This window comes from Xylocopa sonorina, chromosome 9 (assembly GCF_050948175.1).
Source record: "Xylocopa sonorina isolate GNS202 chromosome 9, iyXylSono1_principal, whole genome shotgun sequence".
NCBI classification, from domain to species: Eukaryota; Metazoa; Arthropoda; class Insecta; order Hymenoptera; family Apidae; genus Xylocopa; species Xylocopa sonorina.
In genome coordinates, this window is record NC_135201.1 from 6,431,687 (window position 1) to 6,445,141 (window position 13,455).

The 13,455-nt window shown below is 50.6% G+C and overlaps 1 protein-coding gene across 3 annotated transcripts in view; it reads left to right on the plus strand.

Moving 5' to 3' along the window:
• The window catches only part of Ecr (ecdysone receptor), a 38,777-nt gene that overhangs the window by 10,945 nt on the left and 14,377 nt on the right, over positions 1-13,455 (plus strand). The window lies entirely within an intron of this gene.

A 13,455-nucleotide genomic window follows, 5' to 3' on the forward strand; every position in this document is an offset into this window, starting at 1 on the left:
AGAGAGCTGAAATAAACATTTGTTGGTCAAAGAGACGGGAACCAAAGGGACGTCGAGTCTTTCTTCTTTTAAGAGCAAGCTCGTCAAGTTTTATATCAGCCGTAGAAACGCGTTTTCAGCGAGATTACCCATAACCTCACCGTTTTCAGACGATTCGATCTCGTTCCTCTCTTTTTTTTTTCCGCGGTCTGCGCAATAGTTGCGGATTTTCACACGATCACGTCGGAATGCGGCGCGCTCTGCTCTGCCAAGAAAATGGCAGCGCCGATTCTCTCCGCGGTACGGTATCACGGGGCTACGACACTTATCGTGCGAATCTTTGGAATTCGCTGAATTCAGCCTGGCTGTTTTCTCACGCGCCGCGCACAATAGCGGGATGGCGTGCGCGTTTGTTTCTGCCCACTGTCTGGAGAGAAATAATCAGGTTTCGTTGCTTTATGAGAAAGCAACAGGGGGAAATCGTCGAATCGCGTTCCACTGAATAACGAAAAAGTTGCGCGCCGCGGCAAAGGATGGCCCCCGATAGTTCCAGTGACACACAGCAAATGTCGCGTTTACGCGGGAAGGAAGATGGAGAGGATCGACGCGGCGGTCGCACGAGCATTCCGCCATGACTGGCGTCAGGACGAGCGAAGTAAAAGTGTCGGTTTCAATGAATAACGAAGGACTGCCTTACGAGGGTACAGCGGAGACCGAGAGAGTCGTGGCTGTATTCAGTATACCGGAACATGGGTTCAGAGAAACGACGGTTCGCCTATTGCAACCGGTGCAGAGGTGTCTTGCGCGCGCGTGTGCTGCGTTGGAGCGAGGAATGTAGGTGAGCCTGTAAGTGCAGCGAGCGAGTTACGCGAACCACGTAACGCAGCCGCGAGTGTGGGAAAGTGAGGAAGCTGGCCTCGAACTCAGACCTCAACCTTCTCTTCTAACTGCAACCTCGTTCCTCCTTTTCCGCCAGTCTAACTGGCCTCTCCTTTCGAGTTACCAAGCAGAACTGTCTACTCTATCGTAGTTACGTGGCGCATGCATCGTATATGCGGTTGCGGCACACGATCGCCTGTCTGCTGTGCAATAGTTTTCTCCCACTCGGATACCCGTGTTTTCTCCGACCTCTTTGCGGAATTGCTCGCTTCGGATTTACCAGATTTAGCCTCGTCTGCCGCCTTTGGCGGCCATCTGCGGCGTTTCGCAGGAAAGTTGCATTCCATTTCGTTCGACGTTGCCCGGCGTAAAAGCGACGAACAAACGGGGAAGGCCTTTTGTTTCCGCAAAGAGCAATAAATCGCCGCGCTTCGAGCCAGGGAGGGGAAAAAAAAAAGCGGCACGCTCGCGGTCGGAGCGTCACGCGTGGCGCGCGTCGCGTGGAAATCGTTTCTGCCGAAACGCGCGATGCAAAATGCCGGGTCAGGGTCGGGGATCCAGATTCCGTCGCGCGAGTTCCGCCCAACTAAAATTGGGTTACCGGTGTCCTGTTCTATCCCCATAAAACTCCTTCCTCGACCATAAAACTGTCGAGTAAACGCGTAATAAATGCACGATATCCGATGTCCGCGGGCAGGAATAATGGACTGTTCCTGATTCTCGCGAAGTTGCCAGTAATAACGTTAAAATGGCGCGCCAGCGTTTCGATTCGTTAGCGAGAAATTCGTTCGAACAGCTCCGCGAGATTAGTGGAGGAAATCTGATGCTGGTTTTATGGGATTTCGATCGCGATTCGATAATATCGGTCGAGGTTCTTGACCCACGAGTCGAAATTATCATGGAACCGTGCTCTGTGGCTGTCTGGGCGACGCGCCGGCACTTTCCCGGGAAACTGGGATAACTAGGTCATAGCCAGATATCGACATATTTCCCTGTCCCGCGCCTTTCAGCTTCCCACCACGCCTGCGGTTACCCTCGACCCTCCACGCCTGGTCCACTTCTCCCGCGGGAGTTCGATTCGTAAGCATCCTTCGTCCCACCGTGTCGAAGGCCGCGGTGTATATCGACGTGGAATCTCGTTTCGACATTGCTGGACCACCTACTGCTGCGAGTCTCGAATTTCCACCCGGCAACTTCCGACACCGGCACCTCTTATTTGACGGTTTTTAATTGGGATTACGATTTATGGTCTCAGGTGTCGAGTTTCGTGGGACAGTCTCCTGCAGTAGGCTTCGATTTATGACTCGTTCAGGTCAGAGACAGAATCGCGGAACGATTTACGCGATCGCCTCAACGCATCCATTTGAATATCTGTCCTCGTCAGAGCTACCGTCCTTCTGACGTAGCTGAGGGATCCTTTTGTCCGATATATCCGAACGAGTACGTCAATTTATATAGTGTAAAATGTGCAACCTTTAGACAGGACTTGTGTCTGGGTCGCCGACACGCGTCACGGTTGGCCTTTACACGTGACCGGTTAGGACAGTGGCTTGTTTGGTATACACCGTTGCATTTCCATGCTGGGATGGTTTACTGATCGGTAACTATTTTTTCAACCCTTAACCACGATTGTGTCCCCCTTTCTTGGCAATTTAATTATAACTTTCCGATGGCTATCGCTGTTTGAATGCGAACAAATTCGAAATTGAAGGGATTTTCGATAAGCATCATCGAATGAATCGATGCACTGGTTGGAGATATCGTGTCGATCCAACCCTGCGAGATTAGAGCCTGGACGAGTGACCATCGATAAAGTAGCGATGATGTCGGATGCTGGCGTGTAGTTGGAAAGTTCCAGGGTTCAGGAAGTTAGTCCGTGGCGGCGTTAGGTCGCGCTGCAAGCTCCGCCAGGCGTGTCGTCCTTTCGCTGTCGTCACGGCTGGTATTAACGTGTTGCTTTCGTCACCGGTGCCCTATTTTCCCCATTTCCCTCGGTGGAAACTGCGAACTGTTGTAAAGTATGCAACCTTGACCCGATCCGCGCGCGCGCGCGATCTTTCCTGCACGCGTCACGACTGGCCTTTACGCGTGACGTGTTAGGTCAGTGATGCTTCTAATGCTTCAGGCTCTCCCCTTTCTTTTTCCACCTGTCGTGCACCGTTTTCACGTACTTTCAACGAGGTGCCAGCAATCTGTTTGCGATCGCTCACCACGTGGAACGAATCGAGCCAGTTACTCGCGATTAAGCTTAGCGTCTTCGATGGGATACTGATTCTAGGTTTGGAATTTATTGCTGCGAAATCTAATTTCTGTTCGTAGTGGTAATTTTACTGTTTTCGAAGACGTGGACAAGGCTAGCGGTTATTCGAATTTCTCGTGCTTCGCGCATTTGCATTTCGGATTTCTTTAGAGACGGCGTTACACTTGTAGGGCCAATGACCATGACCCGACCTGACCTGAGCATTTCTGACCGCCATTCTAGCAATCTTGCGTTCACTGCGCAGGTCAGCGTCGTTTGTCCACCATTGACAGATTTCGCCCTCTCGTTTCCGACGTTACTCCTTCCAGGAACGAATTCCTGTTGGTCCATCGATTAATTAAATTACGATAAAAGGTATTTGTCCCTGATTAATTGAACGCGACGATCGTAGCAATTCTCTCGAAGTAAATCCAAGTCCACGGAAATCGTTTGGATATATCTTTCTCGATTGAAGACCTAACGAGACGATTTTCATGAGGAAATAACTGGAGAGACATCGAAATTGCCATCGAACGGCAGCGTTAGAAAGCCCATCCTGGTTTTTCCTTTCGAGGAACGAAGAAAATGCAAAGAAAAAGACACGATCTTTCCAGGAAGCAAGCGCCATAACTATTATTCTCGTATTATCGTGCACGTATAAACAATCGTTAACGACGACCGGTGATTGATATCCCCGTTTTATTCAAAACTATGGGAAACACGCGCTGTCGCCGCTCCGTTGGCGCACCGAGCGTGCAATATCGTCGTCTGGTTAGACGATAATTATTTATCGGGTGTGATATAATAATCGCGAAGGAACAACGGACTAAAAATATCGCGGTCGAAGCTGTTATTAAGCGCGATAAAAATGGGATGCGAAAAATGTTGTCGACTGTGAGGAAAATGGCCATCCAAGTGACATCACTGTACGCACGCATGCCGCTCGCGAGCCTTGGATCTTTTTTCGCGTCGATTATCGCGAAACCGGTGCGTTTACACGTTCATTAAAATCTATAAAAGGAACTTTATTGACCGTTTGATTCTCGATGGCACTTTTTAGTGCCGTTCCCGCGTCGAGCGGACAAGGAAAAGTCCCGACGCAAATTGTGGCGTTTCCACGGTGAAAAATGGAGGATATTCCCGCTGAACGGGAAGAATAATTCCATGGAGGATAGATAAGCGAGATTGTCGTATTTTCGGAGGCCCACGTAACTAGAAAACTGCATAGGCTGAACCGTGCCGCGGGATGGGTTATATTCGTCATCCCATGCGGCTGTACCGTCATCTTCAGCGCCCACATTCGACCTTCGAGGCAACGGTGCAGAATTCATTCTCCCGTTGTACGTCCATTGGCGTCGACGCCGTCAGTTTTTTCTAATTAACGCTCGACGAACGGACTCGCGCAATTAGTAATGCGATCTCGGAACTGCGCCACGTTAGAATTCCAGTCGAAAGTGTATTACGGCCACGAGTCCGCGATTTAAGCGATTCCAGCAGTAAATCACTGTTACGAACCGTTTAATTGTATATTTCCTCGATTATTGGACATTGAATCACTCTACCAATTGGATACAAAACTCTTTTACTTTTACGAATCCTCCACTCGAGCTATATTACTTATCAGAGATCGATCCGGTATTTAACTTTTGCTGAGAACGTCACAGTTCGCACGACGCTTCTCTGGATTCTTGGAAGCAAAAAATGTTCGCCTCGGACCGTGCTCTTGAAACATACGCAAAACTGAGATCATGCGCAACCATCAGTCCGATTAACACCTCGGTGTGGCTACGTACCGGGTGCTCATGAAGTTCAATATCATCTAGAATTAAACTCGATCGAAAGTAACGACCGTATCGTCATACGAAACGCCAGAAGCAATTATAAGTAACGAGAATTAGTCATCCTCGTTCGATAATCCCCGATCGTCTCGCGTTGCACGTTTCGTTTTCCTGTTAATTACACTATTTGCCGGACACCCCGTACCGGACAGCTTAACGAGCAACGTCATCGCCGTCGATCGGCGATCAGGGTCGCGTATTAGCATGCTCGGGTGTGCCTTCCGCGCCCACTCCCGGCCTTGGCCGTTCTCCGTGAGAAACCGAGGGATGAGGAGGAGCGACGAGATGTCAAGGAAGGAATGCTAAACGCGGAATGCAGGTCGCGCAGCGCGAATCCATCGCTTCGAGACACGTGCTCGTGTATCGATATCAAACGCGAAAAATCGGTAGGCCACTGTCTGATTCGATTCTTGGTCCACGTGTCGATCGATCGCGCCAATTCCAGACTCTCTCTCTCTGCGATTGGCATCAGGCTTACTTCGATAATCCAGCAGAGAGATAGTCTCACCGTATAATTGGTAATCCGTTGATCCGCTGCAGTCCCACGCGGTCCCAAAATTCGATTCACAGCCCCGTTTGATACGCGCGACCACGATCGACCTCTCCTGCAGCTCCCATTCGTGGTCCTAGAATTCATCCCTCTGAAGACAGAGACGCTTCGATGATCCGAGCGTCGCGATAATTGCTCGTTAGAATGGCCCTAATTAAACCTGTTACCGCGGACGATCGCCATCAGTCGACGGCTTTTCTGCTAGGCGCAATCCTATTTGCGGAGCGGGCAATGTGTGTCAACAGACGGACGGGTGCAAAGGGTTGAAAGTAAACGGGCGCGAAGCAGGTAAATTTACTGGAAGATCGTTACCTAAAGCTTTCCTGGTATTTATTAAGGAAACTCGCCGCTCGATGGTAAACCGGCTTGTCACCGACGTACCCCTCCACCGGTTGTACCGTTACCTCGCTCGATCTTCTCTTTCGTCGTTTCCACCACTGCTTTTTCCCTTTCGGGGCTCCCTTCCCTTCGCCTGTGTCAGGTAGAGATTTTTATCGCCCTGACGCCATGAGATACGCGTCTAGGGTGTACGGGATCGGTCTGGGCGACACGCTTCGTCTTTCTCTGGCTTTGGTGACTTCGTGTACAGGCATGCTAACGTGGGAAAGAGAGGCACCTATTCTGGACCAATTCGAGGACTTTCACTTGGGAATACGAGAGGGTGGCGGGTGTCTTTTTTTTCAATGAATTTTGAGGGCCATCGACAGGAGTGGATCGATAGAGAAGAATTCTACGTTTATGTAAAACCGTTTGCTCTTTTCATCCTGCATCCCTCTTCGAATATAAAATTTCTCGTTATAAAATATATTAGAATTTTTTGAGAAGGTTCGCAATTCATCACATTTAGGCATCCTCTTTTGGCGAAGAGGGGAGAAACCTTCTCTATTTCCTGATCACGTCGAGAGAGAGAGGGGCTCTTTTCTGGCCGAGCGGCGGATGCTAAAGGGGATGACTGGCAAAGCAGAAATCCGCGTGAGACGCTTCATGAGCGTGAGAGAAATTACCAATTAACCTTCCGTGACGGCCAATTAAAAGCTGTATTTTTTACGGACGCGTCAGCCATCCTGGGTAGCAGAGAAATGCGCGCGGTTCGTTTGTCCGTCGCGTGGAAATATAAAGGGGGCAATTTTTTTCTTGTCGAACGTTGTTTCGATTCGCTGAAGGGAGGTCGGATTGTTCGATTCGTCGAATCTGGTGTACCTGTTCTCGTGGTGCAGCTGGTTTTTGTTCGCCGCGAAACGCACCGAGCAAAAGCGTTTTGTCCAGTCGGTCAGAGACTCGGTTAGGCCCGGCTCTCTCGTCGTTGCAAGCAATCAGAACATTTTGTTATGGTAATCTCCCTGGCGGACTTGGCCGTCAGAAACGCTCACAAAAGACGCGTCGCCGCGGCTGTCTGCATTTTTCGTCAGCCGTGAGAAGTTTCGTTTCTCCTTTAGAAATTCCTCCGGTTCGATTCGCACGTGCAATTTTCGTCGAAAGAGATCTTTCTCTGATCTCGACTAACCCCGAACTTTCTTACCGCGAATTTCTTCGACGAATTATTTACAAGTTCGTCTTTTTTATTTTAAGATTCGACGAGTGTACGAAAAGAAGCAGGTTAATTTTGAGTGATTTTTTTATTATGGGAACGATTGTACGTTTATGGCGCCATATTGGATGGGCGAAGTGAACAATCGCGACGTAAGCGTGTCTGAAGAGGTAGAATTTCGACTGTGTTAGGAGCTGAGGGCTCTAAGCGGCCCTAAACGTGGCAATTAGGCAGCCACGGGGGTGGGAAAGTAACAACAGGTGGCTGAACACGTCACCCTCGAAGCATCCGTGGAAATAAATTTCAGTCCTCCGTATAAACGCGGTAAAACCGATGACGCTGTCCATTTGATAAACTAATCGATTACTCAGACTCAAATAACACTGGAAAATTGAAAAATTCTCCCCATTAAGTATGTCGAAAGAAACGATAACGTCTAATCGACTACTGCGATAATCATAACAAACGTCGACTCGTCTAAGCAATTTTGCTTTTCGTTGTTACAGGTGAGTACCTGTTCGGAATGTTTAAACCATCGAACGACGGCTTGACGTCACAAACTGGGTGAGTGATCATGCTGAATGTACGTCGCGCATGCCTTCACGATCCCCCAATCGAGGATTCTGGTTTCGCGATCCTTTCTTATCGCGTCTCACCGCCGGCAGCTTATTAAAACAGCTAAACGAAATGAGTTACGCGGGAACCAAGAAGTGGGTGAAGCAGCCGAGGAAGGAAAGGAAAAAAAGAAAAAAGGAAAAAGACCACGGAGAACGAGCCACGGCGGAGCGAGGGTGATGATAAAGAGCGGGGAGAATAGGAAAAGAGAGGCTCTGATGCGTGGCGGAGACCTCGTGCTGTTCAACGAAGCTTCACGCCACTCTGTAATCATGTCCGGTTTCCTCTGCGTTGCCGGCAACATCAGAGACACCGACGACGCACGATTAGAAGCGTAGATTATTGGGAATAATAGTAACGATGATCGCGCAGAATCGTTTTCGCGTGGCAACGAAAGTGCATCGATCCAGATAGAGCGTACGAAACGTATTTATCGCGAGCCTCGAATGACGAAAGTCGTATTGGGAAAAATGCTTAGAAATAATATGGAAGGAATTCGTAATCGGCTGGTCTCGGTTCGGAAAGCCTGCAGGAAGGAAGTTCGAGTGGACAAAGAACTCACGGTCCCCGTAGAGACGCGCGCAAGAAGAGGAGCGGCCGGTTTCGCGGCGAGGCGATTGTTCAAGGCCGTTCGGTGCATGTGCAGCCGATCCGCTCACGTTTTCTTTTGTCACTGTCGCCCCTCTTTCTCGTACCGTCCGCTCTTCCACGGAATTACTCACTCGACCGGTATTTTTACCAGTCATCGCGAGTCGCGGCCAGCTTCTCGCGTGTTCGAATTCGAACCGCCTCTCCCCTCCCACCCGCAGTCGGAAACCGATTGTTTTACGGAAACTCGATACGTCGCGACGTATCGCGACGAGGTCCGTAATGAAATCACGATCATTAACGCGTGGGGGGGTTACGTGTTGAAAAATTGTAATGGCGCCGCGAGAGTTTATTCCTATCAACGCTTGGAACTGTCGCGTGTGCACTCGAGCTCGATTGAAATCTCGCGGTTTTTCGTGTCGAAACCTCGAGACGGTGGCAGGCGGTGCGTAATTGCGAGGATGTGGTGGCCCCAGCGGTCAGGGACTCTGGAACAGATGTCATTCTTCTTCCTGGAATTCCATTTCGTGGAACTACTGTGCTCAGTCCGACGTATTACCTCGGTTTTCCACCATTTTTTACGCTTCCAAAAGAAACCATCGAAGGTACCCACGCAGCGGTACCATTTTTATTTCTCATTCGACGCGAGCTGGTGAAATTTGAAAACCGCAACCAGCCATCGATAGCGATCAGCCAACCGTTCTAACACGTGCGTGTCGTTAACGCAGAGAAGCACTTTTGTCGGGCTGTTGGTCAGGGAGACAAAAGCGTGTCCGTTCGTTTCGAGCCACCTGAAGGCGGACCAAGGTCGATACGGGGTTAGGGATCAAGGTGGAGTGGTTTCCGAGGGGAGAAGGAAGCGGAACGGCAGCTGTCCCGTTTCCAGAATCACGAGGGGCGCGTGCGCGCCGCTCGGTTGGGGGTCGTCCGTGCGATTTGCCGAAGGATTCACAGGTAGACCGGGTCGGTAGGAGAGAGATCCAGCCCTAACCTCGATTCGGAGGCCCGTGCCGAGGCACACCTGACCCGGATCAACCTAGAAACCGAGCTGGGGATAGTCTGCCTCGGTTCAGGTTCAAGTTCAAGGCTCCGTCGGTGCATACGTTGCCTGACTGACCCGCGGGGGTTGTTCGTTTCCCCGCTACGTGTCCTTGAAGCGTTTGATCGAGGCTCGATTCGATCTTCGTCGACGAATCTACAATTTTTCGATGATCTGAATAAGAGTAGGACGAATTCGAGCGACGCGTACTTCAGTTTTCTTGAGGAAATTGTAAGTTTTGCATGGTCGAATGGCAAAGGTGCGCAGGAAGATACGCAGAGACGATCAGTGGAAACGTCTTGTTCGTCGAGTTCTCGGGAGATATTACTCCGTTGAAATTCAAATCAGTCCGCCGCAGAGAGATTTCCTCATCAGTGGAATATAATGCGCTATTAAATTACTTCGACCTACAAAAAATATTCCACTCTCGGTAAAAGAAACCTGCTTAACGTTGCGGAATATAAAGCCGAATGCCAGGCCGGCTAATTCGATGCATGATCTCCGATCGGATCAACAAATGCAAATTGTCCGGCGATTAAATCGTTGCGCGAGGCAATTAACGGGGGTAGAGTGACTTAAAAATGCGGCGTTCCCACGCTCTGGAAGCTGAACAACAAGATAAGGCAAGGTGAAAACGCGACGCAAAGACCGGCGATTGTGCAACGGCTGGAGAACAAGTGACCGGGTGTCAAGAGCACGGGGGACGATCTTTTTTCGTCAAGGCGCGCCTATGAATATACACGCGGAGGTCTCGTTAGCAACATTATCGGTGACTAACGATTACGATCGCTAAGGCCTTGGTTCTGCTCGGCTGGTGCACGCTTCCGTCGCCGATTCTGTCCTTTTCTGTCGTCGATATTTTCGATACAGCCTCGTTCACATTTACGTATCAATGACAGATTGCATCGTGCAAAAAAAAAAAAAAACATGGAACAACACAGTCATGCGAAGCTTCAGATTTTTTCTGTAATTAGTGGAACAAGTACGTGCAAGTTCGACTCTTCCGGCCTAGAAACTAGACCAGAGGTCGGTGGTACGCTCGTAGCTGGTCAAAGATCTCTACTGTTGCGACTAGCGACGAGGAAACCGGCACCGCGACGCTTTTGCGGCCTCGTCGGATCGTTTAGCGTCGTTCACGAGCGAACCTTAATCACTGCGACCTCGTGCCACTGTTTACGAGCCGTGCGAGTCGTCGCGAAGCTGTTTTAAACGCGATCGATTTTACCTACCGTCGATCCATTACTCTCCTCCCAAAAAGAAATGTTCAATCGCCGACACTTTTCTCGCTGTAAACGTAACCGATGCAGTTGCAGAAAAATTCCGTTGGAATTCCATCGCGCGCAAAATATATCACAGCTTTTACGACGAGAGAAAGCTTCGATACCCACGCTGAACCACTTAAAAGAAACGAGCAACTTTAAGAGCCACGAACGCAAATAACACCGGCTAGTTCCCTCGGCCTCTGAAATGCAGCGAAATCGTTGAACGTCTCGACGCTCGCGGCGGTTCTACATCGACCTTGGATCGGTTCTTATTAAAGCGGCTATCGCGGCGCAACGTTAAACGCGTTCGACTTCTCTGAATGAATTCTTAACATCTCGCACGATTCTTTTTACGGCTACCGCCATTAGTCACGCGCCGTGTGTTACCTATAACAGGCATTCGCTCGAGCTTCTTCCGTTCCCCGAGGTACACGCACCCTGTGCCCGCCTCGCGGATTTTACGTTCGCATCGAGGAACCCAGTTTCCTGGGTTCAACAGCACTTTTCATCAGGTCCTCCTAATTGCCAGGCGCTCGTTAATACGGCGGCAAACGGTCGATGTCGAGGCCACGTTCGCTCCTGGGATGCCACAGCTTCCCAGCGAAAAGAATCGTTTCCCCTGCCGTTGAACCCTGGCCCACAGACTCAGGCCTCTCCCGACCGCTATTTTTAGAAAGAGAAATCCTGCCGCACATAATAGTCAACACAGCTGACCAGGGTGCTTTTCGGGAGCCTGTCGGGTGGCTCAGAAACGCTCAGCCACTCTTTCAGGCTCGCCAGCCCGAGCCATGGGTCGTCCTCGTTTCTCTGGCCATGACCCACCCCGAGAGAGCCCTGGATGTGGCGACACCCACACGTACACACGCCCCGATCCTACGTCCACCCTATGGAGCCGCGTCAGTGGCGCGCAGATTTCATCCTCCGTAAATTTCCGTATCGATTCCTCGAACTGGTAACAGGATGTTTCTGCTAAAATTCAATCCTCCAAGAATGCGTGCCAGTGATCGTCAGTTTCGACGACTTCGATCGTGTTCCATTCGTCGTCGCGAGGTGTGTCGCGCTCTTAAGCGCGAACAGGCAGAGCGGATCGGAAGATCGCGAAGCGGGGAAAGGAGTCACGTCTCGCTGCGAGCATTTTTCAACCACGTCAGAATAGATATCACAGTGAATTAGTCGAAAGTCTGGCGGCAGTTTTCATTGTAAAACAGATCACAGGCCACAGGTTGCGCGTCACTGATCCGCGACATTCACCGTGTTTCCCGGTGATCCCAACGGCTACCTGTGTGCGTGTTGCTCCAGGTGTGTAGGTGTGCGAGCGCATGCGTCCGTGTGTGCATTTATTCAGGGTGTAACAGGTGGATGACGTCACGGCCAGGGTAGCAACCCCCCACCAGTTGGTAAAAGGGTATCCCTCCGTCGGAGCACCCATTCTCCAACTCCGGACTTGGTTTCTAGCCGTGCATACCCGTATACGGGGAACAAGGGAGTCGCAATTGGAACGATCGCCGTGGAAAGGGATTACCTACGGTTTTTCAAATGCCACGGACTAATGAAAAGACTCGTTACACTGTCCAGGCTATATGTGGCCACGGTTCTCGGTTTGTTTTTAGTAGTCGCGATGGAAAATAGAGTAACGCGTTCGATCGCGGTGAGTTAAGATCTTCCGGGAAATCGATGCTTTTCTTAACCCTGAAGCTGCACATAAGTTAGTCCATTTAAATAATCATGGATATGGAGTGTTGATGACCAGTTTCGGATCATCGGTGGCGATTCGAGAGGATTCGAAGTTTGTCAAACGGGGCGCGGTTTAATCGAGTTCTCCACGTACGAATGGGACGAGTGGGACGGAAATTGTGGCCAATTAAGAGGACCCCTGCCTCTCATCGACAGTATCGATTTTCTCGAGGCACCTCAGCCGATTTTCCAATTGAAGTGTGCCCGTGCAACTTCGCCGCGGCTTACTCTCGATTCGTCGTATTTCTTTTCTCGCGGTTATCGCGGTACGAGGATGCACGTCCCACGGCCTCCTTTTTTATCGTCTCGTCTCCCGAGGCACGGCCAAGTTCGCGATAAAAACGCGAACAACAAAAGCCGTGTTAAAGGTCAACACGGTGACTAAGAATCGTTGCCGATAATTCGTCGGAAAATGAAAGAAACGCGGAGAGCGCACGGTTCTCCTTAAAGCAGTGAATAACGCGGCATTTGCGGGACGTCGAAGCTATTTCCTTGCGTCCCAAAGGTCGCAATCTGCATGAAGGAGCCCCGTGGGCGGGAGCTTGTCGGATCTTCAATTACGACCGCGGTCGGTGCACACGGGATGAATCGCAGGTTTGTCGCGCGAAAAACCTTTTCGCTTCGAATTGATGCTTATTAATTACTCATCGATGGGACGAAGCATCGAGTCACGGTTCCATTAAAAGCTCGTTAATGCGTGTATCACCGTTGGTTGGACGAGTTTCGAAGGAAACGGTGGGACACCAGTCGAACGAATGGCGAGCAGAAATGAAAAGGAAAAATGAAAATCGTAGGTGGAAAAGTTGGAGGCTGTAGTGCAAAAAGCATTGCGGTTGCGCAGCTCAGGTATGGGGCACCCTATGGTGCAGGGTACGCGCGACAGTGAAAGTAGCGAGGAGCTGCGCGTCGATTGGTCCGTTGGTGTCCGAGGTACGCCGGAGCCTGGCGGGCACCCTCGTGCCTGCACGGCCAGCCCGTACGCCTTCAGTCAGTGGCGGACCGTCGACGCGACAACATCGTCGAACGGGAGACGCGCGTGCGTTAAACAAGCCGTCCACACGATTCGAGCGCGAGACTCGAGGGCAGATAAAACGCTCGACGGTGCGTACGTAACGTGCATTCGTTGTTCGAATGGAATCCCTGTGCCATGCGTTTTAAGTGAATTGTGTGTGGATGTGCGTGCGCGCGCGGCCGCGTATATGGC